This window comes from Marmota marmota, unplaced genomic scaffold (assembly GCF_001458135.2).
Source record: "Marmota marmota marmota unplaced genomic scaffold, marMar, whole genome shotgun sequence".
Taxonomy (NCBI): domain Eukaryota; kingdom Metazoa; phylum Chordata; class Mammalia; order Rodentia; family Sciuridae; genus Marmota; species Marmota marmota.
The window spans coordinates 13216458-13244057 of record NW_026000153.1 but is presented as its reverse complement, the minus strand read 5'-3'; the positions used below and the strand labels follow the sequence as shown (position 1 = coordinate 13244057).

Genomic DNA, 27600 nt, shown 5'->3' with positions numbered 1-27600 from the left:
AAATGTTATGTTTTGGAGTAGATGTCTTTAGCCAGTGGACAGTAATATATAATGACTAGGAAATGGGGTACATCCTGGAGATGAACTCAGGGTAATGGTGTCACAGAAATGATCAGGAGTCAAGCAAGAGTGCTGTCATGTCTGTCAACCTTTTCATTTCCTGTGCTGGTCCTTGACCTTGACTTCCTGTGAGCTATGGACCAAATATCTGTGTTCACCTTCCCAAATTTATGCACTGAAGCCCTAACTCTCAACATGATTGTATTTGGAGATGGGGCCATTGGGAGGTAATTAGAGTTAGATGAGGTCATGCTATTAGAGACTTCATGGTTTCTCTTTCTCTCTCCTTTCTGTGCCATGTGAGGACACAGAGAGAAGGTGGCAGTCTGCAAGCCAGGAAGAGAGCTCTCTCCAGAACCCAACCATGATGGCTTTCTGATCTCTGACTTCCAGCTTCCTGAACTGTAAAAAAAATAAAATATAAAATAAAAAATCAATTTCTATTGTTTGTCAGCCAGTCTATGGGATTGGCATAGCAGCCTGAGCAGAATAAGATACTGTTCTTCCCACATGGAGTTTTGTCTACCTTTTAATCCATTCTCTATTCAGTCGGATGACATCTGAAATAGAAGTGACCATGAGACTCTCTTGCTTAGAACATTTCAATGGAAAACAAGACAAAACCAAACTAAAGCAAACAAAAAAAAAAGTTTCAATGTCTTTCAGTTATTGTTAATATAGCCAAATTCTGTGAAATGACTCTCAAGTGCTCCTAAGAGCACTTTTACCCACTGTTTTTATAATCTAATTTTGATCCTCTCACACTTGAGCCACATTGATTTTGTTAAGGTTCCTTATACACTATTATTTCTATAGACCTCATACAAAGAGGCTTTGTTTAATGCCCTCCCTTATTACTGGACCCATTTCATTTCCCCCTTTTGAAGCTCATACCCTTTTACTCACCCTTCAGGTCTCCATTCAAATGGAGCTTCCCTAAGAGGCTTTTCCTAACTTGCAGAAGAGATCAGTATCCCTGATTCTAACATTGAAATCTTCTGCCCTTCCTTGATTATACTCCTCAATTGTTACTATGTTCACTTAAAGTCTGTCTTCTTAGCTACTAAAATGGAAGTGCTGGGAGGGTTGAACAAGCCTTTCTTGTTCACCATGGAAGCAGAGTACCTTCAGAGGTACTCAGTGTGCACAAATGAATGAACAACCCAGGGAAGAAACAGCAGACTCTCTTTCTGCTTGCCCCAGCACTGAGCTTGATGGCTCTAGATGACAGGTGTTTGCCTATTACCCAGACCTCATTATCCCTGGGGTAGTGGCTTCCTTGAGCTGGAGATACTCTCTGTTCCCAGAACTGGTAAGGACTGGAGGCAGACCAGTATGAACTAGTTTCTAACATAGGAAAATGGAGTAGATTTGTCAAGCTATAGATCAAGGAATTTGATTGCAAATTTGGGATAGAATTCCAAAACATATTACTAAATGTATTGTTAACTACACAAGGCCCATTTGAAGCCCAATAAATGTTTTTTTTTAATTTAATGGATTATAAATGAATGTCTGTGAGCACTTAGAAAAGAAAGAGTTGATCAACATGAGTCATCATTGATTAAAAATACAACAGGACATTTTTGCACTTAGAAGTTTCACCGTGACATTTTGATAAGCTCCCACTCACCCCTCCTATCTTGGAGTTCTGAACACATACCAAAGAATAAAAATCTGGAAAATATAAGTTCAAGGTATTTAAATCTGAGAAACTCCCCCAAACACCTATCCATCCACCAACAATGCAAAGCCCTTTATAAAAGCATGGTTGGGGAATGAAGTTTAGGGTTGATGCTTCAGTGAGTTTCCTTCTCTGGCCATCTGTCCCTACCCTATTCTCTTTTCTCCTACTTATCCTGAGACTGAAATGAGTCTATGGAGGAGATCCTGAGTTCACCTCCCTAACCACTGGAGACATCAGTGAGACTGGCCCATTGGTACCCCCAGGTGTGCTTACAAGAAGTGCAAAGGAAAGATTGCACTTGGGGGCTGGGGACGTGGCTCAAGTGGTAGCGCGCTTGCCTAGCATGTGTGGCGCACTGGGTTCGATTCTCAGCCCCACATAAAAATAAAAAATAAAGATATTGTGTCCACCTAAAACTAAATATATATATATATATATANAATAAGAGCTCCTAGTAAAGTTTTCTGCCAAGGACACAAAAGTGAAAGATGGCTGACTAGCCCTTGGCAGGAAGTCTGTTCCTATGAACTATATAAATAAAGATTTCACTTGGATTTGGTTCCTTGTCATAGAATTGACCTCCTTCCTGCTAACGTGTGATCTAATGATTGAATGACCCAATCTCTGACCAGGAGCTGAAAAAGTTCAGCAATATTAGCAGTTTCCCTTCACCATATGCAAAAGCTGGTTTGTGGAAAAGGGGTGTAGATGTTGCACGCACGAGCACTCTCTCTTTCTCTCCCCTTCTCTCTCCTCTCTTTTTGAATCTCCTAAAATGACTTATGGATTATAGGGCTGTTGTAGATATTAGATAATAGTAATACCTAAGCTGACAGTCACTGAGTATTTTTTAATGTGCTAAGTCCTGTTCTAAGAACTTCATAATGAATTAACTTACTTAGCCACTAATCAATCCTACCAGCTTAAGGTTTCAATCCCATGATCTGAGTGATTTGTGAGGAAAACACAGCTAATAAATGGCAATGTTGGGATTTATACCCGACAACCCAGACCTAGAGATGGCGGCTCTTCTGGAACACCAGTAGGCCCAGGAAAAAGGTAGATTCCTCTAAGACACTTGACAATGCCTCTAAAATGTCTTCATGGATACAATAGGAAAATGAGATCTGGAGATTACAGTGTTAAGGGGGCTATTAATTACAGAATGAACCAGAAAACCAAAGAATACTGTTCCACGCCATGGCAGAGGGAGCCCTAGGGGGTCCTTAATGGAGTTTCACAGGCATCCTAGAATTGTTAACTCATTTTTGGCTACAGGGACACATTAGTTGCCTGAATTGAATCCATAGAGACTTAGATAACTTGGACCAGGTAGATTTGGGTCCCAAAGACCAGCTCCACAAGAATGGATATGGTTTAATGTAACACAGCAAAGGAGTTCCTATTTTCCTCTTCCACTTGGATCAACAATGAGATGCATTTGAAAAAAATTCACAAGAGCCTAGCTGTATTCTGTTTGTTAATGGCTAATTAGATGATTAATCTAGAACACAACTAATTTGTTTAAGGACAGAATGTAGTGTCCTTCAGGGGGAAGATGGATCAGATAAGAGAGATCTGAAATCATTTCACATTGAGGAGACTCAGAGTAACTAAAGATGTTTAAAACTTGGAAGGATATATTGCAGTAAATTTTGGGACTATCTTGAAAGATTTGAAAAAAAATTATCTCATGGAGCAAAGATGTGACCTACTCTATATTAACTGTAGAGGGCAGTCCTGGGTCTACAGGTTATAGGGAACTACATTTATCTAATTGTTGTGCAAGGAGGGGACAGTTATGACATCTCACACATACTGAGTGCTCTAGATACCAGCACCAAAGTTAAGGTCTTAATATGCCTCTGCTAGAAAGTTGTAGATCAAATTTATACTCATCACTACAAGCATCTCATTGAACCGTTATTAAAGTCTCTACTTAGTAATTGCTTATTAAATGACCTCATTTAATAGTTGCCCTTTTGACTGTTATTATTATACCATTACTGTTTTATAGACAATGGAATAGAGAAGTTCAGTTACTTTCCTGGAATCACCCTGCTTTAAGTTACTGGCTTATAACCGTCTGGACCCAGGCATTCTTGCTACTAATACTGCCTCCCCGAGTTATGTCTCTAATAGGGGTTGGACCAGGGCTGTTCATTAGGAGTATAATGTGAGCCACTGATGAGAGCCATATGTGTAATCTGGCTTTTTCTAGTAGCTACATTAAAATGTTTGAAAAAGAAATTAATTTGGATTATATGTGTATTCATATCTTAACTGATACAGTAACCGAATTGACTTACTATATCCAATAAGTCAACTATAGTTTCATCATTCATTGAGACAATTCAATGAATATAAAAATAATTAAACTATTTTATATTTTGATCTTGGAACCAAATCCTGTGCCTATTTTACACCTACGGAACATCTCAATACTAGTCACATTTCAAAGGCTTCACAATGTTTTGTGTTGCTAATGGACAGTCAACATAGGGTTAAAATTTTAATCTCCTTGGAAAGGGGCTGAATCTCAAAGGGGAGCTTTGCTTTCCACATTAGATACTGATGCCTCTCAGCTCCCCAAATTCTCTCCTTTTCCAGTTAGAAGGGAAAGCAGAGCAACTGTCTGCCTTTTCCAGTGAAGCTATAGCAGAGATTTCTGAATTTGGAGAGGACAGGTGTTTTTCTTGCAATCTCCTGCCAGCAAAGCTGAGATTTAACATGTTCGATTTCTGCTTTGAAAATGAAGTAGTTAACTTAAATAATTTCTCCTAAATACCAAATTGTGGGTAGGACGTCTTGCTTTCTGCGAAGTTATTTAAAATTAGGGAATCCCTGACTTCATTGAAAGAAACCTTGTCGTTTAAAATTATAGGGGAGGTAAATACATTGGTTATTTTTCCACACTGCCCAAGAACAAGGCACAAAGGCAAATGTGCCCAACCTTTTAAAGTAGCCTCAAAAGAGCCCACCGAAGTTTCCCCCCTTAAAATCCCAAACTACTTGCCAAAAGGGAAAGCATATAAAAAGATGCCACGCGCTTTTAGCCTCCCGGAGGTGGCGCTACGAGGGTGACGGAGTTAATTAGTGCCTGCAAAACACCGTGTGTGAGCTCATCGGAGAAGTCATGTTCTGCACACACATTATTTATAGCAGATATGAGGCGTGCATGGTGTTTGACATTTCCCTCTTGAAGTAGGGGGACTTCATAAAGTCGTGGGCAACCCCTCCTAAACAAAGTGCGGTGGGCAGGCAGCAGGGCGCGGGCGGGAGGAGAACGCGCCAACCACTCTAGTCCCGGCGCAGGTGCGGGGGGCGGCGGCGGCGGCTGCAACTCCCCAGCGTCCGTTCGGGAGGAGAGTTCGCGGCTGCTCTCGGGATGCCTTGCAGATGCAAAATGTGTCTCTGGCCAGCAGGAGGAAGGAAGAGGAAGTGAGAGCAGCGGCAGCCGGCAGCGCAGCAGCCGGCCGACCCAGAGTGTAAGTGCGTGTGTTTGGGCGAGCGGGAGCGGGCGAGGATGGGCACGGGATAGAGGCAGAGCCACCCACACCGCCGCAGCCCAGAGCTGGGCAACAGAGCCTCGGATTTTCCCTTCAATGGTCGCGGGTCGTCAGAGCTCTAATAGCCAGGAGCTCCCGCCGCTGTCCTGCGACCCCGGGCAGGTTCGTAAAGTTTCCTGGGCTGGCTCAGCGCCCCGACTCGCTGACCTCAGCGCGGCCCGGGAGGGGGTTGGGACTGGGGCGGGGAGGAGGCGTCCTGCTCCGAGGACTCCGGGCGCCGCGGAGACACTTTTGTTTCCTCCCTGGGGGCGCCACGGCTCGGGCGGGGGTGGCCACCGCGCTAGGCTGGGTGAGGGCTGCCGGCGCGTCGGGGCGCTCTGCAGTTGGGGAAGTCTGGGCAGAGCGGGTGGTCCGAATGGCGGTGGGAACAGAGGGAGAGGGCTCTGGGGGTGCGGCGCGGGAGGATGGAGCGCAGGGCCCGGGCTCCGAGAAGAGCGGAGACGTTTGGATTGGGGTCGGCTGGAGGAGAGAGCAGGAGGGCTTGGCTGTTGGCGCGTTGGGATGTTGGGGACAGAAGAGTGTGGGGTTGGGAGCCTGGAGTCTAGATTCCTGGGGCCGGAGACTGGAGAGTCTACGCCCGAGACGGCGGCTGGCTGCTCGGACTCTGGGGTTTTCTCCGGCCATCGCAGATGGGAGGGAATCCTCTGGCCAGCGCGTTCCTGGGAGCTAGCGGTGATGGGCTAGATGGATGGGGGGCTCTCAGGGTGGCGAGAGGAGGTGATTTGGGCAGCTGGGATTCCTGGGGGGTGTTTGTTAGTAAATACCCGCCTCCTGGGGACACACTGAGGACCCGGAAAGGCGGCAAGGGGTTTCGATAGAGATCTTGGTATGGGAGAGGGGACGCACCCGGAGCTCCCACAGAGAAGCGGGGCACCAGAGCACGGGACCCCTGGAATCAGAGCGGAGAGGGGCAGCCTCGACCTCCCAGAGTAGCTTTGAGGAAGAGGAAGTACAGAACTCAGTCGTCCCGGGGGTGCGCGTTGTGTGTTTGGGGCTGGGAAGTCCGTGCTATACCGCTGGCGCGCGCGAGGCGGCGTGTGTGTGTGTGTGTGTGTGTGTGTGTGTGTGTGTGTCCGTCCTCGACTGCGAGATCTGGGCAGTAGGGACTCCAGCTCCACTGGCTCTTTCCCATCTGGGGGCCATTTGAAGTTGGCAGCTGGGGAGGAGTTGTTGGCGGCTGGACCTGCTTTGATGAAAAGCTACAGGGTTTAGTCCGCCCCGCCCCCTCTGTCTCCCCCAGTAGGGTAGCTCCAAGGGCCTCTGGACAGCTCCCGAGGCTTGCTCAACACAGTTTGTGATGCATCCTGGGCCTCCCACTACTGGTCAGGGCTTATGTGGACCTAACTGATCACAGTTAAGATTTTGGAGAACCTAAGATGACTTTTGTGTTCCTAGAACCAAAGGCCCCCAGTCTGGAGCTGCCAGTGACTTGGGGGTATGGTAGGAGGGACTATGGGAGAATTCTTGATTTTTTTTTTAACTTATATAAAATAAAATTCACTAATAACTTGTATTCAAATTCCAAATATTTGAGAGCATCTTGGGTACTAGACAGACTTGTCCATTCACAGTTTTAGATTACAAAGACTGGCAACATCTATTATGAAGGTCTCCTCTGGTTATGGTTTTTCATATGGTCCCACCTCCATACCTGTTTCCCAAGGTTGTTTCAAGGATTATAGTTCCCTGGTTTATAGAACTTGGATCCTAGTAAATCAGGAGGTCCGAGCCCCTGCAGGCCTATCACCAGACTTAATTGTTCTCCCCCCTACTCTCTCACTCTCTTTCTTTTATAGCTACCATTTGATCCTTGCTCTTTCCTGTGGTACATTTCCTATCAATTGAAAGCTGTGGTTAAGTGTGCATGTGACCTTCTTTTCTACTACATTTATTACTCAGGTTTTTGTTTGTTGGTTTGTTTTTGTTCAGTTAAATGACCTGGTAAATTGTGAGGGAATAACTCAAAGTGTTGGAACTGGAGTGGGAGAGGTGTCAGGAGGGAAGGGAACTGGGGAACAGGAAGCTTGGTATGTGTCAGGAAGCGGTCAGGCTGGGAGGGTAGGCCCAGATATGACTGAGGAAACTCAGGACTTGGAGCAGTCATTGAGTCATCGGATGGGTGGTCCTTCTGATGGATGGCCATGTCCCCCAGAACACGCACAATGTCCTTGTTGACTGTAGCCATTCTGAGGACCTTACATTCTTCTTTTTCAGAGTTCTGTCCCCAGGGCCTTTGCACACACTGTTTCTTTTGCACAGGATTTCTCCTGCAGGTCTAGATGACTCACTCCCTTGCTTCCTTCAGGTCTCTGCCCACTTGTGTCAGCTTACCCGCATTTCCCTGACTACTCCATATAAAATAACAGCCAAGCCCTCCTTGGTCCTTTTATGTTTCTAACGTATTTCTCTTAGCATTTTTCTACTCATTAGATCATATTTTCATCTGTTTATTTGATTATGGTTTATCTCTTGTTGACAACTTCAATATTTCGCTTGATTCCTAGCACATAGTAGGTGCTCAGTAAATGTTTGCTGACTGAATGAGAAATACCCAAGTTGGGTGAGGCCTGCCAAGGAAATATACAAAGAAAGTGTTTCTGCATCCGTGGCAAGTGCAAAGCCCAGGGTTTCGCGTTTCCTCAGCATCTTCTCCTCCATGTTTAGCCACTCTTTCTTTTAGACTGCTTTCTGCCTTGGGTAGGTATCCTCCTCCCTTAGAATTTCAGACTGAAGAAGGGAAGCAGAGGGGTGATTTCCTTGCAAAAAGTAGAAAACCAGCGCACTTTATTAAAAACACATCCCCACTCCTGAGCTGGTATTTTATCCCTCTCCTTGGGGGAAAATCTTTTCAAAGTCTGTGTTGCTTTAGCCCAAGAAAACTCCCCTTGGAGGAGCATTGTCAATGGTGTGAAGTCAGAGACGTAAACTGGGTCCCAGCACACTCTCCTAGAAAATGCAAGTGAAGGCAGAGGAGAGGGGGCGGTGAGGGAGGCCAAAGAAGCTGGGGTGGCACATGCAGGGGAGAAGAGAAAAACGTACCTAGGAGAAGAAAAACGGAAGAGAGAAAGCTGACGGTGGCTTCTCGGAGTGCTGCTACATCATAAACATTTATGAAATTACAGTATTGAAGAAAAGCCAGTGCTTAAGTGTTTTCATGTAATTTACCTCCTTTGGGTGTTTGGTGTGAATGGGTGGGGAGAGGTGAAGGAAGAGAGGGCTTTGAAGCCCTTGCCTAGAGGATGTGGCTGGGGGTGTGACAAGGAGCTGCACTGAGCACACACTTTGCTTACTCCCATCTTTGCCTAAGGCTGGAGGCTTAGAGATGATCATTCCTATGGAGGTAACATTTCCTGTCCAGATCTCAGACAGTGGGTACCATTATGGTTTGTAAGTGAAGCCTGCAACCACTCTTTAATGCCTACAGCCATCCAAGTAGATAGAGTTCGTTTATAAGACATCCTATTGAATTTGAAAAAGGTGGGGGAAATACTAAACCCTCTCGGTATCACAAAGCCTGAAGTGTTTGCTGCTAATTTTGCAATTACTGTTCTGCTTCCTTCTAGTCAAGGAGACCTGTGCTTTTTAAGATTAAGGTTATAACCCAGGAGGAGGCCATGATGCCAATTTAGTAGGTCTAAGACCAGCAGTGTAAAGCATGAAATAGAAGAGAGCAGAAGGGAAAAGGGTGTTTCACAAAACGGGTGTTGAATATTAATGTCTATTGTATGCTCAATATGAATGGTGCTTCTTTTTGATAATTCTGGAGGTTCTTGGAGTCTATGTAAACACTTAATCAAGGATTTTGATGAAAATGGTTCAGAGGGCCATACCTCAAGAAGTACTGAACTGTCCCCTTTTACAAAATGATGTTGGCTTAATTCCCTGCAAAAGATGCTGTTTACAAATGTTGAGCCAGATGCAATAAAAGAGTCAGTCGTTGACTTAACTTTAAAAAATGCTCCTGTTAATAGAATTTGACGGTGTGCTAGGCCCAGATGCTGTCATCTTAGAGGGACTGGAAACCCAAGTGTCATGTTTTCACTGTAGTGATAGGGAGAGGCACGCCATCTATCTCAATAGCTCTTTCACTGTACTTAGGAAATGGACCACACATATGCTTTTTTCCCCGAGTTTTATTTTAGAGATTTTTGAGGTCTTTGGAAATATGAAATTTATTCTTCTTGACCTTTCCTTTTAATTTTGATGCCTACCATTCTCCATATGTGTGATTTTAATTATTTTCAGAGGCTTGCAAAGACAATGGCAATTTCTCCTGGTGGCAGCCACACGGCTGTGATGCATGATTATTAGCTCAAGCATTTCAGCGGGCCTAGGCTTGAGACTGACTATCCAAAGATAGTGGCTGATAGTTTCAGCACTGTTTGCCATCCATACAGGGGATGGCCCCTGTGACATATGCCTAGCCTCCTCAAATGCTTTCCAGTATGCCAGCACAGCACTTCTAGGTTCAGTAAAGCCAGACTGCATGTGCCATGCACACACTGGTTGCTATGCTCAATTCCTTGGATAATTTCAGTTGACTGAGTGTTAACAATTGCAACTTATCTATAATAGCTGAAATTGAAGCCTGCAAAGCCAGATCATGACCTGGGATTCAATTAACTACTTGTGCCATAGTATTCTGTTTTCTGACCTTTTACAAAATAAGTGCAGATACCAATTGAGCAGAATTTTGTCGCCGGCCTAAAGTGAGGTGAACAGTTAAGTATCAGATAGGAATAGTGTGGGTGAAGGAGTGCTAGCTCATCAAAAGGAATTAACCACGGCAACAACCTGGCAGAGTGCTGAGTAGAGAAATTAGTCACATGTATAAATAGCAGGAGATGCTTCTTAGTATTCTGGGCCCCCACAAACACTGGTTTCCAGAATCTGAGTGAGATTATTATTGGAACCTCAGTTTTAGGAATTGAGGGTGCAGTTTGGGCTATTTTAGCTCTGGCAGTTAATGTAGGGAACAAAAACTTCCCTCAGTACAAAAGGGACTTCTTGCTCCTCTCTGGGGCTGCTATGTGTTGGGCCGATTGTATTTCTGGATATGGAGCAGTGGTTTGAGAGAATGATGATCAGGTAAGCCCACTTACTAAGCATTGCCTCGATGGGGTTGGGGGTCATAGCATCAATGTGACTCTTCTTCCTCCATGGGCTGACACCATTCCTCCCGGGATTCTGTTTTGGAAATGATGGAAAATAATTAGTTTATATTGTTACCCTGTTTTATAGATGTGACTTGGAGGAATGAAATGTCATAGGTATTTGGAGAGTGAATCTGAACCTTAAATTCAACTTTTCCAACTCTTTTTCTGTTGCTGTTTCCCCTGTACCATGCTGCTGGTACCGGTTAATTCCTTGAATCATTGGTTCTCCTGGATTTGCCAGCCTCTGAAGCCAGGACTTGCCTGTCAATCTATGCTGCAGTGGCATCCAGAAAGGTTTTTCAATCCTATATGTTGTTAGAAATGTCTCATCGTGTTTGGCAGGGCACAGTGGGGGGCATACCTGCAATCCTAGCCACTTGGGATGCTGATGCAGGAAGATTGTTAGTTCCAAGCCAGTCTGGGCAACATACATGCTATAAAACAAACAAACAAACAAATAAATAAATAAATAAAAATGGCCTTAGTTCCACCAGGGCTGTAGCTCAATGGTAAAGCATGTGCTTAGCATACTTGAGGGCTTGGGATCAATCCCCAGTACCACTGGGAGAAAAAAAAAAAAGAAAGAAAGAAAAGAAAAGAAAAGAAATGCCTTTGGTTCAGATGGAGGTTCCCTGGGTGTCATGGCATCTAGAGATATATCTCTGCTACCATGGAACCTGAGTTTTTTCAGATCAAATCCCTCCGTGAATATCTCATTCTCAACTTGTACTTAGCCTTGAGTCAGCGGGTTCTTCTTTTGGGGACATTATGTCCATCACCCAAGCTCATGATATTGAACCATGTGAGCCCAGAGTGCAATTTATTAATCAAAAAGGAGAACACTATTTGCTAAGGAGAACAGACACATACTCTCTAGCCAACACTTTTTTTTTTTTTTTTTTTCCTGTGGGGATGAGTCATGGTGAAGGCAAAAGTCTGGAACCAGTTGGGAGGGAACCAGCTGGAAGGGGAACTCACTTCACAGTGTTCTCCAACTCGTCATGACTTTGCTACTTCTCCTGCTCCTAGATTAACATGACTAAGGGAATCGGAGACTGGAGTCTGTGAACCAGGATGGATTCCTCCCTTGGGCGATGATGAGTTTACTGGTGTTCTTTCTCTACTCGCAGAATGTGGCCCATTATGTTGGCCATTCATTTCAGGCAGTTTCTGCCTTGATACTGTTGGTATTTCAGGAGGGATAATTCTTTGTTGTGAGGCTGTCCTGTGCACTGTAGGATGTTTACAAGCTTCCCTGGTCTCTCTGTTCACTAGGTGACTTAACACCACTCGGTTGTGACCATCAACAATACCTCTACTCTTTGCAGATTGTCCTCTCAGGGGCAGTTGAAAACCTCATGTCTTTGTTTTCTTGAAGAAGTTGAACCAATTGTGTTATTAAACCATCTAGACTTTCAACAGCTGTTATAAGTGTCCCCGTTTTCTTTGGAACCTAGGTGTATTCATAGATGGGGGCTTGCCCTTTTTGTTCATTTATTATCTTTCTAAGTTCTCTAGCTTCATTCACTCCTGCATTGCAGTTGTCTTCCTACCCCAGATGGTTTGCAAGTCTCATGTTTATGTTTCTTCTTGGTCCCCTATGGCAGAAGAAAACTTAACTAGTGAGTTTATGTCTCTGTTTCCTGAAAGCAGTTTGAATTCTAACTACTGATTATTGCATTGATTTCAACCTTTACGTAATGAGAATAAGATAAATGAATGGAGGAAGGTGGGTAACAAACTCAGCTTGACTCATTCAAGTGGCTTGTGTTGTATGCAAGGAAGTATCCCTGTGGGAGCGAGTTAACTGAGTGAAGGGCCTCCTGCTTTGCTTGTCTAGCTGGACAAAGATACTGCAGGAGAGTGACCAGGGCCTTGTAGCAAACAAACCTTTAAGGTTTCTGCTCTATTGCAAAGTCCTTTTCCACTTTGCTCATCACATTTCTGTCCCAATCTTACCACATGTATTTTCTTAGGTCATTATATGTCAATCTTTTATTTACCTTCTTGGTTTCACTGCTGTAGTGGTCCAGAGCAGCATCTAGTGGCTTAAATAATTTAGAACCATTGCTAAGTTGTGTATTGGTCACGCCTTCCCCAGGCAGCAGCCCTGTCAAAAGTCACAGCTCTGTAGCAACCCCCCACCCCTCGCCCCGCCCTTCCTTCCGCCCTTTGTACCTTTTTATTTTCGGTTTGAAATTGCATTTAGAGCGCTAATGTTTTGTGCTCTGGGCTCAGTGGCTGAGTCGTACTGGATGAGCTAAATTTTCCAGGCTGCTACACACAATTACCCTTAATTTTGAAGTGTAATGCATTTCAAAATAATTTTTTTTTCTTTCTGTTTTTGGGCTCTTTAACCCAAATGCATAACCACAGCTGGCTTTGCCCTTGGCCTTCAGAAGGTATGTGGCTTGGGAGGAAGGGCCAATGGAAGGGTTTTGGTCAGATTGCACATTTTTGTCGGAATGAAAAGTGAATTCCAATAACACTCAGTAAGGCTGGTTTTTACTTGACTCCTGCCCCACCATGCCCTAGATTTTTAATAGTGGACTGGTGCCCTAATTATTTCAACTATGGGCCACTCTGTGGAAGTTAACAACTACTTAAAAGTTTGGTTGGGGGAATGGGATTCATTCTTTTGTATACTAAAGAATATGTGTGCTGTGTTTTAAGTGTGTGAAACACACACACACACACAAACACACACACACACACACACAGCTGTCCTAATCATGACAGGATTTAGAAGCAAACAAACAATTCCATCAGCTGCTAAATCTTGTTTTCTCCAGTGCTTGTAACTTTCAGAGTAAGTCAGCGCAAATCACATTAAATCAAAACTTTTATCAAGGAATGAATATGTTTCCATCATTTCTAGGCCCAGTCCACTGCAAGCAAGTGACTTTGACTCATTAGAACTATTTCCTTAATCATATCTGTTTTCCAGTTGAGGGTTTTCAAGTAACATTTGCCTGGATTGTGAGAGGAACAAAATAAAGCACCATTTATCTATTATTTGTAATATATGTTGAAAAGATATGTCAAGGAACTAGGGATGTAGCTCAGTGGTAGAGTGCACATTTAGCCTGCACAAGGCCTTGGTTCCATCCCCAGCATCAAAAATAAAGGAATGAATAAATAAATAAATAAGGAAAAGAGAAGTGGGGGCTTACACTTAATCATAAATATTTATAAATATTTTCAAGTTGAACTATTGCTGGGCTTACAAGCACTCATCATAATACTTCATTCATCCATTCATTCATTGGTTCATTCATCCTGTCAGTCATGCAGTGTGGTCAGGCCCTCCAAGTTTGGGGGCTGAATCAGAGAACACCTGTCAAGACATAGTTATTAATAAGTCAGTCTACTAAAGGTATACTTAGAGTGCTTGCAGATCACAGAGGATGGAGTTCATGATTGATCTTTTGAGAAGGATCTAGAAAGCTGAGTATTTTTTAAAAAGCTCGTGATATGCTCAGGGAGTGCAGCAATCAGTATGGCAGAAGAAAGTCTGGAAGAGGCCTCATGTCAGTTCTGCGGAGACCTGTGTATTTGGATTGAGGAGGCAAAAAAAAAGATGCAATCAGATTTCAGGCAGAAACTCCTAAGTCCCAAGGCAACATGGAGGATAGATTAGATAGTACAGCAGGAGGGAGGAACCAAGGAACGCTGGGAGCTATAAGCTCCTGCCTTCAAGGCCTAACCAAATAAACACAAGATCTTGGTCAGATGAATAAATAAATAAAACAGGGCTCTCCCTATGTAAATGCAACTTGAAAACAGGTTGCCCCACCTCCACTTTCCTGTTGGAGACCCCACAGCTGGATGCCAGCCAGAGCCTGAGCTGAAGGGACAGTGGGAGGGCCTGCATTGCTTTTCTGCACTGCATTCCTGAATTGCCCAAAGTCATTGATGAGACAAGTGAATCACCTGGTGACTGGATTGGGAAAAGAGGAAAAGAAGGAGTCTTAGAAGTTTAAAGCTAAAGTCTGTTTTTGAGTATACCATTTGGGTGACTTGGGTTAAGTTAATTATCTTTCTCAGCCTCAGTTTTTGCATCTTTCAAATGAAGATAATTCTAAGTCCCTAGTTTTTGGAGTTGCTGAGATGATTACATGTAATAATGATTTTAATGGTGCCCCCAAAGCATTGGATTTGCCATTCCTATTGATATTATTATTACTAATTCAATAGTTTCTATTCGGGTTTTTCATTCAAGTGTTTTGCTAAAATCATTTAAAGGCACACATTTATTGTTTCATTTCCTCTAAGTGGCCTAGGCCGTTCCTCCTGAAATCTCAGCTAGACTGTTAGTTTGCTTTATACATCTTCTCTTCAAGAATATAGAAGTAAACTGCTAAAATACAGGACAGGATAAATGACAATCAATTGTGAATGAAAAGAACTGATGTAATGCATCATGTTGGCAATTTGGGGCCCTCAAATAAAAGCCTTTGTAAATATCCGCAGTTCAATTCAAACTAACCTGGGGACAGAATGGAGGATGCTGAGTAGGGCTCTTCCCCTTTATTTGATTTTGGCTTTCTGGGGCTGTTTGCATTTATCCAAGTGTAGTCAGGAGCCCTGTAAGAAACCCTGGTAGTGGAACACAAGTGGAGGAGCAGTTGGCAGGAATTTCATTCAGTTGAACTGGGTTTCCTAGGATTAGGTAGGGTGAAAAGGAAGCTCAATGTAAACATCCCCTTTGAATCATTTGGAACCTTCCAGTAAGTAGAAGACTATTCAAATGTTCATTGGCACAGGGGCGGTTGTAAAGTGTTAATCTTTCTTCTTTAATCTGAGCCAGTTTGTCAGACTGTCAGCCATGTTAGAAATTATTCTGAGGACAAAAATAGAAAAATAAAAGGAGGATGAGGAGGGTCCTAAGAGTACCTATCCAGTATAGCTCTGTTGTCCCAGTGTAATTAATTGCACCAAATTTCTCTCTTAAGAGTGTCCTGTGATGGGCAATTGCTTTATGGTCACTTAAGTAAAAGCCACCAGTTTTCATTTCTGTTCATTATTTCTGGCAAGTGGCAGTTGGTGTTGGGTCCCTCTTGGACTTCATGCTGCTCCAAGAAAGCAGGAAAGAGCTCCCAGGCTCAGCAGCTCCTTAAGCCGTTGTTCATGTATCCATTAACGACTCCCTTAGTAATGGCTTTTATGGAGTGGGCTGAGGAAAGTTAAACCTCCATCTAGACACTGAAACGCTGCAGATTGAAGTATGGGTATGAGACAGCGGTGCACCAAATGCAAACTACTTCTCCAAACTCTGCTCTCAGAGTAATGTTATTTGGTTTCCACTCCCCACTCCCATGACTACAGTCATGAAAAGTCACTTATCTAAGCACGGTATGCAAATATTGATTGGAACAAATTGCACACTGTCTTCTGTTTATAAAATTTCTAGTCCCTTTCTTTTCTTTTACCAACTAGGGTGTTAAACAGAGTTTTTTCCAGCTGCTGGAGCGTCAGTTGTTTGACAATGCCTCTTTTCAATGTATCAGGGATGGTGTGTAGCTTTAAATAGGGTCCAATGTTAAATATGTTTAAAGACCCACAAAAAAGATTGGAGTGCTGAAATATAGATTTTTGGTCAATCACTGGAGAACTATATTCACACCAAAATAAAAAAACAGCTTAAAAGACTTCAAGTATATGAACTCACCTTGTACCCATTGTACAGATGGGAACTTTTAGGTGTCAGAGAGGCTTGTTGCCCAGCATTGCATACATTCAAAACTGGATCCTCATTTCTGCAGCAAAACTACCAATGTCCCATCACTTTGTGAAATTCATTTTTGCCTCAGTTAAACCTGTTGCACTGGAACATTGTATTGAGAGAGTCATAATACTTGTTGAAGGATGGGAACAATTTGTGTAAAGACCTTTACCACCTCAGGAACATGTACAAGAGTGTAGTCAAGGCAGCAAACCATTACCCCAGCTGTGACCAACTGCCTGCAAGATGAAAGATGATGTATTAATGTATTAATGGTATATTTCTTTATGCAACCAGTGAGACATGATTCCACTATTCCACTATAGTAGACACTGGGTTGTAATTATTGAAGACTTGCATGTGGACATTTTGAATCTTTTTTATGTGTGCTGCTAGGATATGCAGTTTTAGTGTTGTATTTCCCCCCTTCTTTTGAAATCCAGATATTGTATTAGGAAGATTGGATCAACAATTTGAAAAATGCAAAAGTGGGTGGTTAGGACCATATGTGAGGGAAAGGAAGCCAATACAGTATGTTAGCCCTTGGCTATTTGAGAAATATTGTAACCTTTGACTTTCAGGAGAAGGACCAGGGTATACTTTAAATTCTTCATTGCTGCCCTGGATCTGAATTTGCCCCAAGTGTTTGATCTGGAAATCTGTTTTTGATTCATTTTCTCATTTCACAAATATTTATTGATCACCTGCTATGTACCATACGGTATGATAGGTTATATATACACATGGTTAGCTTCATTCCTAGGGAAAAATCTAAACCTGTTGCTGTTTCTTGGGCTGCTTTATACACTTGTGAAGGAAATACACATTAATCAAATTGAAGATGTCACAGTCACACAATTGAAGATGTCATTTCAAATTGACTAAGGCCTGTGGAGGTAGAATGAATGTGCAGTGGCAGAATTAATGTAGTAAGGATGTCTGGGAAGAGGGCAAAAGTGTTTTACTAGGGACAGAGGGATGGCCATGCAGAGGAATGGCAGGTGAAGGCCAGGGGAAGGGTGGACCTTGGCTTTTTCAGGAAGAGAAGACCAGAGTGTCAGGGGCAAGTAGTATTCCATCTCTGCCTGAGATGGGGGGAGGTAAATACAGATTGTTCCGCTGCTGGAGGGTCAGTTTTGATGGGTACCACAGGTTTAGGTCTTTATCAAAATGGAAATGGGATCTAGTGTGGTAGCACATGCCTATAATTTCAGTGTCTCAGGAGGCTGAGGCAGGAGGATTGTGAGTTCAAAGCCAGCCTCAGCAATTTACTGAGGCCCTAAGCAACTCAGCAAGTCCCTGTCTCTCAATAAAATATAGAAAATGGCTGAGGATGTGGCTCAGTTTTAAAGTGCCCCTGGGTTTCATATACCCAGTATCCCCTCTAAAAAAAAAAAAAAAAAAAAAAACCCCAGGAAATGGGAAGACATTGATGTGTTTTACTCAAGGGAGTGACATGGTCACATCTGTGCTTCAAAAAATTTCTTCCTGGATTCCTTGTGTAAATTTTCACATCATTTGAAACTGGTCACAATGTGACTCCACTACCACTACATTTAGAATCTAACAATTTCTAAAAGAATCAATTTAGCCACTTGTGTCTCCTTCAGAGTTGAAGCAGCCATTTAAATGAGTGATTTAGCTGAGATATTGCAGCCACTTAGGAATGATAAAGGACCTACTTCTGTGCTTCTCAGATTCAGATTGCCTTAGAATTACTGGGAACCCAGGAAGCTCCATTTTTAACCAGTCTCTCAGGTGATTCTGATGCAGGTGGCTCCCCGCCTCCTCTCTGAGAAGCATCATCCTAGAAAGTAGTAGAGAGTGATAAGAGAATGAAAGACCTCAAGGCAAAACCTCCTTAGACATCAGAAGAGGATGGAGCCTCTTTAGCACCCAGATTTGAACCTGGACCTGTTCTGCCAGGGCTGGAGGGATTTTCTTCCAGTGCACTTGAAATGACTTCTAAATCCCTTGAGTTCTTTCTAATGCATTTTTTAATCCTTTCATATGCTGCTCTTTTCCCAGCTCTGTGGCCCAATCTCTCTGTGTCTCTGACATTTTACTTTTCATTTTTGTCCCTGTTTAAGGGGACTCTGAGTTCCGGATGAGGTTGGGAGGTTGGGAGGTGATGGCCTCAGATGGTGGGGAAAGGAGCAAGGCCCTCTGGGGATTCTCCCTATTTTGTTCTCTGGAGCAGGAGTCTGAGCTCAGCATACAGGGGAGACTGGTCCATAACTGACGTAATAGGGGCTTGTTTCCAGAGATGTTTTAAAGGGATACCAGGAGATTTAGTTTGGGAGGCCTCTCTTTTTGTTTTCCTGTTCCCTGGGCCTATCTGCAGGTTCTGCTTGGAGGCTGTTGGTGAGGAAGAAGAAGGACTCAGGTTGTTTCCCAGGGAGTTAGTATCACAGCTCAGAATTCCTCCTCAAGTGGGACTGAGTGTACATCAATATTTAGGTCAAGGATCATGCAGAAAAGAAGCCACACAAAAGGCTTCAGGCAATGTGGAGGGCTGTCAGAGGGAGGGACCTGCTTCCTTTGCACATGAAGAACCTGAAAAAAAGTTTTCTCCTGGTCCTTAAGAGGTACCTAGCGAGTGAGTGTGCAAAGATGCTCTGGTGCCCATGCACATGAGCTCTGCTGCTGAGAGCCTTCCAAATGGCCTTTCTATCCTGGAGTCAGGCCCTAGAGCATTCCATTCAGGGAGGCCTGTCATGTGACGCCCCTATCCTCCATGTTGCTGAAGACCAGCCCTGCCCGAGGTCACTGTGCTTGAGGAGATTCTGGATATTTCAGATGCGGGGAGACACATGGCATCATCCTTGAAAAGCCTTGGTTACCGCCTTAGTGTCATTCCACTGTGCCCAAGTCTATCCTAGATGTAAAGAATGTTCCAGAGGAGGAAACCACATTCTGTCATTGTATAACTATATGCAGAGGCATTCTCCTGTCTGCTTATAATTATCTCCTGGTCACAAGGAACCTATGGAGCATAAACATGAGAAGACCATAAAACTCAAAGAACGCAGAGAGTGTTTCTTAGGTTAAACCCTAAAACTTCTGTCCCTTTTGTCACTTATCCACAATGCAGCCAGTGTAGAATTTCTGGAGAATCTTTTTTCTTCCATTCTCCCCAGGTCCTGTGGGTCACCAGGCATTTGTGACACACACTGGGGGCTGGGATCTTGACCACACGTGCGGTTACCCACACTCCATTTATTACGTTCTGAGAGTCCCGTGGCCTTGGTAATTTGTGTTTCTAGGCTATAATTGTGCACTATTTTTCTAGCAGCTATCAGGGGTTTCAGTTAGCAATTGAAAGTTGATAGTGTCTTGGCTCTTCATGGCTGGAATGATTTATCCTGATGTTCAAGAGCTGAGCCGAGCCTATTTCTTTTAAGGCAAATAGCACACTCTCAGTAAACCCCAAACATAAGTGTTCTGAGTTCACTCTGGAAGGAGAGAAGATTTGGGCCTTTGGAATCACATTCTCAGGCCTTCCACAACCCTGGTCTCCCTCAATAGAAAAACCAAATAACCAAACAAGCCCCTGCTTCTTTAATGTGGGAATGCTGCCAGTTGCTGAGTATGTCTATTCTAATTATGCATTCTGGAGCTGGAGAAATAACCATAGGAAGGACACAGGGACCCACAAAACTCACTGTGGGATGGACCTGGCTAAAACTCCTTAGATCGCCTGACCCCCATAAGCCACTCCTTTGACTGGGGAACCCAGTAATGTTTTGGGTCTCCTAGAATTGATGTCAGTTCAAAGCCATTGTCTACCAGTCCCCAAAAGTCCTGTTTAGCTCCGTTTCCCAATGTATATTCCCTAATCTATAGGAAGAAGTTGTGCATCAGTCTTGGGGAGGGCTGAGAGAAAGACTGACTACATTTTTGGCAGTGTGCTAGGGTTCTTTGTCAAAGGAACCCAACTTCCCCTTCATTATGGGTCTATAAACTGGTTCAGGTCTGCAAATTGTTTGAGAGGCTGTGGCTCTCTGTTTTTAGGATTCAGATTAGACTTTTGTTTACTTGAACTGGAACCTTTCTGCTTATACATACCAAGTGACAATTTTGGAGGTTTCTGTGATATTCTGTTTTTTGTGACTGTAACAGTGTACCTGAGGTTAGATAAGTTTATTTAAAAAAAGAAATTTACCTTGGCTCATAGTTCTGGAGTGCAAAGTTGAGGGCCTACATCTGGTAATGTCCTTCTTGCTGTATCCCAAGGTGGCTCATGAGATCACATGGCCAGAGACAGTGTGTGTATGTGTCTTCTGATCTCCTTCTCTTGTAAAGCCACTAATATTCAATCATAAGGGCTTTGCCTTGATAATCTTATCTAATCCTAATCACCTTGCAAAGGCTGCATCTCTAACTTTATACTAGGCAATGGGGATTAAGTTTCACTATATGAACCTTTGGGGGACACTCCCAAGCCATACCCAAACCATAGCAGCTTCCCAGCTATTTCACTTCTAGAAATATCTGAGGACTGTGCAAGTTAGACCAGTCTCATTACTATCTTGACCGCTGTCCACTGTGACAACTCTCCCTAGTAGGAAATATTTGCCTATTACAAGGCCTGACCCCACTTGCTCCCTCAAATACCTCCCTGTTCAGCCATCTGACACACTTGTTTGACTTTAACTTTGGATTTTTAAAAAATGCCATTTTCATTTGAACAGGTTTTATCTGCAAAAATAATTCACCACATTTGCTATTCTTTGCATGATGACTTAAATTTCAAGTGCTGTTTTTCAGGACCAGTTTCCTGTGTCCTGTTCTTCTCTGCTTAGAGAAAATCAGGTCTGTCTGGAAGAGGTGACCCTTCATCTCTCCCCCTTCCCTACCCTGCCTTTTTAAAAAACTTCCCTGATGCTGTAAGGAGAGCTGTTTATGGGTCCCATTAATGGACTTCATTCATTAACTCATTCTTCAAGCCTGCAAGGCCAGGGAAATGGTGATAGAGGAGTGATTTTGCCCTCTCCGGGGGCAGAGGGGCCGTTGGGAGCACAGCACAGCAGATGACAGGTAACAGTGACTGCTACTCCCTGAGGCAGGACCCAGGAAAGGGAAGCAGAGGAGGCCTGTGTGCTGTTGATCAAAGATGTGCTTCATGAGAGATACTGTTCCAGGTGGAGCTCTGTGGGGTCTTGTGGTCCAGTCATGAATTTGGATCTTAGTCTCAGGGCTGCCAGTGACTGTCACCTGTGCTTCCTTAGCTGTAGATGTTGAGGGAGGGGACTAGGCATGGTCGATAGATCCCTAGTGGCAATCTATAAATTGATCAGCTGCTTCACAATTATCTCAGCAACTTGAACAATTAGAATCTGGGGTCTTGGTGCCGAAAATCCTGATTCTGTGGTGGGTTCCTAGAATCCTCATCTATACAAAGACTACCCAGATATGATATGAAGCCTGCTTTGGAAATTGCTGGATAACTTTTGGTCTCTCTTCTTCCTGAAGCTTTATTTCTCATCCATCACAACCTACAGCCATCTTAAATGTCTCCTTCAGAAAGCCTTCTTGGCCTCTGAGCAGCCCTTCTTAGAGGACTAGTTTATGCCTCTGTGCAGAGAAGGAAAACAACCAGAGAAACCAAGAAAACTCATCATTTTGTGCTTGTTTCATACTCCGTCTTCCCTGCTGACCCAGGAGCACATCAGCCTAATGGTGGTGAGTCATCTTGTCATCTGCTGGGCATGGCCCATTGCCTGGTACAGAGAATATGCCCATCAGGAGATTTTCAAAGATGGCTAGATGGGAGATCGGTGAAACTGAAGATCAGCCCTACTCTCTGCCTCCTAATAGCTATGGAGGATGTTTTGTGTTGATGTCACCTGTTTTCCTTATAAGGAAACAGGCTTATTTAACTGACATTTCTGGAAGTTTCAGAGCATGGTGCTGGTACGGGCTCAGCTCTGGTGAAGGCCTCATGGTAGATGGCATCACAAATGGCAGGAATATGTGTAGTGGGAGAGATTATGTAATGAGACAGGAAGTCAGAGCACAACTGGGATCCTGTGAGAACATAATCAATCTTCCAAGGTCAGTGACCCCAGTGAGCTAAAGATCTCCCACTAACCTCCACCTCTTAAAGATCTCACCACCTCCAATCCTCCAACATATGAACTTCAGGGGAGCATATTTAAACCACACCCAGACCATAGCAGCCCCTCTAGGGAAGATTTAAGCAATGTTTCAGATTGGGGGTGGGGGTGTAGCTCAGTGGTAGAGCACTAGCCTAGCATATGTGAGGCCCTGGGTTTAATCCCCAGCACTGCAAAATCATCATCATCATCATCATCATCATCATCATCATCAAATTAAAAAAAAGGTTTGAACAAATTGTTCCATTGTATTTGGGATTGCCCATTGAGATGCTTCACCTGTGCCAACCTCTTTCTTTGCAATCTGTGACTCTTAACTCCATTTTATCCCTTGCCCTAGAGCCCTCCAGAGTGAAAGTAGAATCAATTGAGAAAAGTGAGTGGGGAAGAGGAGAAGTTGAACACCTACAGTTTAAACCCAGGTGTTTTGAAAATCCTTCCAAAACATTATTTGGTATCCCCATCTCTGTACCTCCTCCTCACCCTGTTGAAAAACCCACAATACCTGCACCCTAGTCCTGGGGACTGAATGGAGACTCCTGAGCAGGAGTGCTGACTTCCGGGTTGTCCTCCCCCCCTGGAGTTCTGGGTGGCGACAGCCCACACTGTTTGCATCACGCAGCTCCACGCAGTGCTGAGACTGCATCTTAAATTTAAACACATTTCTCCAAGAATAGAGAAAGCCTGGGGAAGAGAGGTAACACTTCCCAGCAAGAGGCACGTAAGCACTGTGCATCTTGTGTTTTACTTCTGCTTTTGGATTAGGGACAGAATGTTAATTAAAAGTGAAAGGCTCATCTTCTGAGCAGTGATTAATTTGTATGTTGCTCTTCTTTCATCTGTTGAGTCTTTGAATTTTTGAAAACATAAAGGGTAGAAAATATTTCCTAGGGGGGTCTTTCCAATGTGCCTTTTCGTTTGATTGTTTTGATCTTTCCACTATGTGTTGACTTGAAACAGAACCAGTGTTATGAAAAGAAATGTCATCCTGGGGTTCCCATTCCTTATGATCACTAGGGTGATACAGAAGCGACCAGGCTCTGAGTATACACATGCCTGTGAGCTGGCTCTGCCTAGTCCCTTTCTGGACTAGAATGTTCCTTTTAGTCAAGACGGCTAAATAGCACCATAACCCAATTCATTAACTTGAATGCTGAAAGCTCCTCTAAGAGTTATTTTTGTATTCATACAATTTTAATATTTGGGGACAGGCTGCACTATTTTTTAGGTGCCAAAGTGATCACTCTATTTTTTTTTTTTGTCTTTTATTAGGTGCTATTTTAGCTTTAAAATATTTTATTTTTTATGGACTGCTTTGTGTCTTTGACCCAGTTCTCTTTTCCCTGGGATGTGTGTCCTTGGAGGATGAGGTTTGTAATATTAATGATATCTGGAATATTAATGCAAATGAATCCACCATCCCTGTTCTCTTTCAACACACACACATGAAAACATGCACCCTTCATGTTGATAAAAATACATCTATGGGAAGATGTATTGTTGCCTCTTTTGATCAGGAGAAGGAATTCCACTGACTTGGGGTCTCTAACAGTGCCCAGCCTCTCTACACTGACAGACCTGGGCATTCCTATCTTTGTTGTTCCTTGTGGTAGCATTTCTGGGCTCATGGTGGACATGCCATAAATGTGTTTGGGTGGGAGGCAGGCCTTGCAGCAACGGGAGAGCATGCCATTCACAGAAGAAAAGAGCTGTCAGCTCCCATCTCCTCTAACTATAATTTGCTGCAGCCTGGAAACAAGTAAGTGACAAATATTAAAAGGGCTTTTGAATAATTGCAGTTAAAAGCAAAGATAACTATATTATCACCTACCGCTTATTTCTGTACATGAAAGAGTGAATGTTTTGAGTCCATAAAATGTTTCCCAAATATCATCATAGGTCATCTTATTTTTGATTAGTTTAAAATATTTTTTATGGTTTTTACTTTTTTCCATCTCATAGTAGCTTTGGTGTTGTGGGCATCTAAAGGAGGGCAACATTCTGTTGGAGTAAACTTGGACACATTTTCAATGCTGATTGCTGGCCCCCACCCCCAGGATGAGGTAATGGGGGGTTATTTCATCCAGAGTGACCAGGGTTCTACCACATGAACTTTTCCTAGAGGGGAAACAGAGAATCTTGTTCTTGGCCAGGTGCCATCAAGCCTATTACATGCTTTCTGTGAATTGTAGAATTTGTAAAAGTCTTAAGCCAAAATGTATCTTAAAAAATACCTCCTCACGTTTCAGTTAATGTAGCACATCACAGAGATGTCATTTTAATCTGTCAATTAAACTGCAGAAAAGTTGTCCATTTGGGCAAAGCAGTTTGATCCAAATAAGTACATATATTAATTTGCTTGACAGAGAAAAAGGACCAAAATATCTGAGCTTGAGGGAGAATTCTGTATGCTATAAGTCAACTCTGTGTCTGTGTTAGTCAGATTTCCATCACTATGACAAAATAAATGAGATAATCAATTTGTAAGAAGAAAAGGTTTATTTTGGTTCACTGTTTCAAAAGTTTCAGTTCATGGTGACTGCACATTTTGCCTCATGGCTAGGAGTACATGGTGGAGCAAAGCTGTTTACCTCCTGGCAACCAGGAGGCAAAAAGATAAAAACAGTAGGAGACCAGGATCCCAGTACTCCTTCAAGGTTATGTCTCCAATGATCTAACTTCCTTCTATTATGTCCTACGTCCTGTGATTGCATTATCCTAATAGTGCCATAGACTGGTTGGGAGATATTTAAGATCAAGCCTATAGCAATGGCTTTTGTCATCTCTGATGACATCTCTGATGACTCCATGGTTTGAATTTGTTTCTAAAGAGGGCCCCTTGGTGGTCTGAACTGCCTTAGGGGGTTTAGGTGAGTGTTTGCAAAGGTTAGTTTGTGATTTTTCAGAAGAAAAGGCACAAACTCTTTTTAGTGATGGGATCTTGGATGGAGATTCCCAAGTTAATGTTTCCCAGAACGTGGAGAAAATTAGTATAAGACATTAATGCTGGATTTTAAGAAATATTAAATTTTTTTAAAAAAATTCATTTTAATGATCTTAATGTGTATTCAAGAAAAGTATCCCATGCACATCAGACCTATGATTTCACTGACTTTCTTGCTTTGGGTGAGACTAAGCTGCAATAATGAGAAATGTTAAGCATTATAAGGCTGGGAAATGGTCTTTGCAGAACTTGAGTTTGGAGGATACTGATTTAATCCAAAGCATGGATTTCGCCTGAGCTGATACTGAGGCTAGAAAGGGACTGACTTGCCAAAGCCTCTTAGTGTGAAGTTGAGACTGGAATCCAAACACAGGGCTGGTACATTTGTGACTAGCAGCAAGGACACCTAACCTCTATAGTGTTTACTATGAAGGAGGCAAAATGATCTCATTTGGTTCTCACTAGTATCCTTTGAATCAGCTATGATTAGTACTCCTGTTTTCTAGATAACAGACTCAAAGTTTAGAAAGGGTGAGTAACTTGCTGAAGGTTATGAAGCCAGAGAGAGGCAGAACTGAGTGGGAAGTTAGACTGCGCGTCTGGGGATCTTAACTCAGTGAGAATAGTTAACATCAAAGAAGACTTGAATGGTTCTGTCTGTGAGGACATTAAAGCAACCTTAGGAACCAATATTTATTGAGAGCTTAACAAGTGTGTGGTAGGGACGCAGGCACCAGGGATCCCAGGCTTGTTCTGGGTGCTATTGCGAGTGAAGGGTTTTGTTACCTCATAGGACATCTCCAGGGAAATTCTGTGTATATTAGTATGCTAAAGATTGGGAACCCTGCAGTCAGAAATCTGTTTCCTTCTGTAATATTGATGGTTTTCAAACTTGTTTAACCACCTATTCCCTTTTCTCCAATAAAATCTATTACATTTTGCCGGATCAATATTCTGTGGAATGTCCATTTGGGTCTGACCTAATTTTTAAAATTCTGTTTACACATGAATAGTCTGAGGTCCATGAGAACTTGGCCAAAGTCAAAATCAGTTGTTGGCAGAGTTGTGTTTGTTCGTTCATTCATTCAACAGTTATACATCCAGTGCCTCTAGTGTGCTGGGCCTTCTAGGAATGGAGGGATTACAGTGAAAAAGTGGACAAGACAAAGACATAAGAGGACCCATACATAATTTTAGAGAATAACTGCAAGGGACTGAATGTTTGTTATTCCCCTTTCCCCAAATTCATATGGTGAAATCCTAATCCCACCATGTGCTAATATTAGAAGGTGGAGCCTTTAAGAGGTCATTAGGCCATGAGGATGGAACCCTCATGAAGGGCATTAGGGCCATATAAAAGGGATCCTAGAGAGCCCTCTCACCCCCTTCCTGCCACATGAGCGTATAGAGTCATGATCTCAGACTTCCAGGCTCTAGAACTGAGAGAAATAAATTTCTGTTGTTTAAGCCACCCAGGCAATGGTACTTTGTTTGGGCAGCTTGAATTAACTAAAAAAAAAAAAAAAAACAATAAATTTATGAAATTGGAAATCCTCTGGTTTCCTGGGTATTCTCAAGACGGAGGGCATGTCTTTATCGTCTTTCATCTTTGTTTTCTGAGCTTCTAGCATGAGGCCGAAACAACACAGCTTCTATAAATATTTGTTGAGTAAATGAACAGGCCGTTGATGATTTGGAGTCTTTCCCATCCTTAACAAAAGTCATTTTAATAATAATAGTAACTGTTAGTTTTAGCGTAATATTGTTCTTCGGGAAGTGGAAAACAAAATGTTCTAAGAGGTTGCCAGATTGAAGGAGTTTTTCTACTGGTCCCTTGTGCTAAGAAGCCCAGTTCTGAACATTATTGACCTTAGATATTCATTAGAGAACAAATTGTTTATGAGAATTATCTCTATAGGTTTTTCTGCATTGCTAAAATTATATCATTGACTAGAATTTTTAGATTATTTATGTTTTTTTTTTTTTAATTCCTAGGGCATTTGGCCAGATTACTAGAGTATCAGAATATCTGGATACTGATGCCCAGATTTTTACATCAACATAATCTTGGGGAGTATATGCTTTGTTCGGATAATAGAGGGGTAAAATCCAGAATCTTTCAGGACTTGAGTTTGCAGAACTTGAGTTTGGAGAATACTGATGTATTCTCTATAAAATGGGGATGTAATCAGACCTGTAGATTTTGCTGTGCAGTCCTACATGGCTTGAAGGAGAGAGTACCAGTTAATCTGTTCAGCTGGCAATTTTCTGCCCCCCACACTGTGGCATTTAAGCTTTCTGTCCATGGATACCAAGAAAGACTAATAGAAGGATGCATAG

At 42.9% G+C, this 27600-nt stretch overlaps 1 protein-coding gene across 4 annotated transcripts in view; it reads left to right on the top strand.

Annotated features, from left to right (window-relative positions):
- The first annotated feature begins 4942 nt into the window (after positions 1-4942).
- The window catches only part of Elmo1 (engulfment and cell motility 1), a 561359-nt gene continuing 538701 nt past the window's right edge, over positions 4943-27600 (top strand). Inside the window, exon 1 of one of the 4 annotated variants that reach the window (XM_048786467.1) lies at positions 4943-5235. The gene's annotated coding sequence lies outside the window, so the exon portion shown is untranslated. Of the gene's footprint in view, positions 5419-5585; positions 5606-27600 lie in introns of those variants that run through there. The other 3 variants (XM_048786466.1, XM_048786470.1, XM_048786468.1) reach the window with 3 other exon arrangements.